The 896-nt window shown below is 25.6% G+C and overlaps 1 non-coding gene across 1 annotated transcript; it reads left to right on the top strand.

Moving 5' to 3' along the window:
- The first annotated feature begins 269 nt into the window (after positions 1-269).
- Positions 270-341, top strand: TRNAT-CGU. The gene has a single exon. It is a non-coding gene; the product is annotated as a tRNA-Thr (tRNA).
- Positions 342-896: the final 555 nt, after the last annotated feature.

The following is an 896-nucleotide window of genomic DNA, read 5'->3' as shown; positions in this document are numbered from 1 at the left end:
AATTGTAATAATTAATAACTATAGTCTAGGATTAAATTTGGAATTGTCAGGAAAGATAAACGACCTCTGGTGAAATTAACTCTTAAATAATTATATATCGATTTAAATATTCTTAATATATTACAACAATTTCATTCCGTGCATCGCACGGGTGAAAATACTAGTTAAAGTAAAAGGTAGACACGGGACTTGACCAAGGGAATCCAATTAAGAAAGTGGAGGTGAGCATAGTAAGTGTAAAAGTAAAATAAATTATTTTTAATGACCTAGCCTCTATAGCATAGTGGTAGTGCATTCGCTTCGTAAGTGAAAGGTCGTGAGTTCAATCCTCACTAGAGGCTTTGCCAATTGACCTTTACTCAAATTGGTTTCTTGAATTTTAATTGCACTCAAAGTAGTCATTCGGCTATCTTATCTTACTTTATATAATAGCAAAATGTTTTTTCCATGTCATTTTCCCGCCTAAATGAAATGGCATCATTCCATGGTATAACCTTAATTGCTAGATTAATTGTGGATGGCTGAATTATTAATCACAATGAGTTTTAAATGTTTTGGGAAAAAAATAAAAAATTATTTATTTACTGTATATAGTTTAATTTATTAATTTTAAATTATGTATGTGTATATATATATATATATATATATATATATATATTTATTTATTTATTTATTTATTTATTTATTTAAATGTAAAATTTTAAAATATCATGTGATATCTAATAACACAATGCTTTATAATATACGCTAATAGTATGTTGTGATGTTTTAATATAACAACCAATTTAGTATTATAAAAAAAAAAGTAACATTTCATAATTAATTTTAATGATTGATGTTTGAATTTTATCAACAATAAAAATACTTAAATTTTATACCGTGCATCGTACGGGACA

Source organism: Ipomoea nil, unplaced genomic scaffold (genome assembly GCF_001879475.1).
Source record: "Ipomoea nil cultivar Tokyo-kokei standard unplaced genomic scaffold, Asagao_1.1 scaffold0188, whole genome shotgun sequence".
Classification (NCBI taxonomy): Eukaryota; Viridiplantae; Streptophyta; class Magnoliopsida; order Solanales; family Convolvulaceae; genus Ipomoea; species Ipomoea nil.
This window is presented reverse-complemented; position numbering and strand designations above follow the sequence as displayed.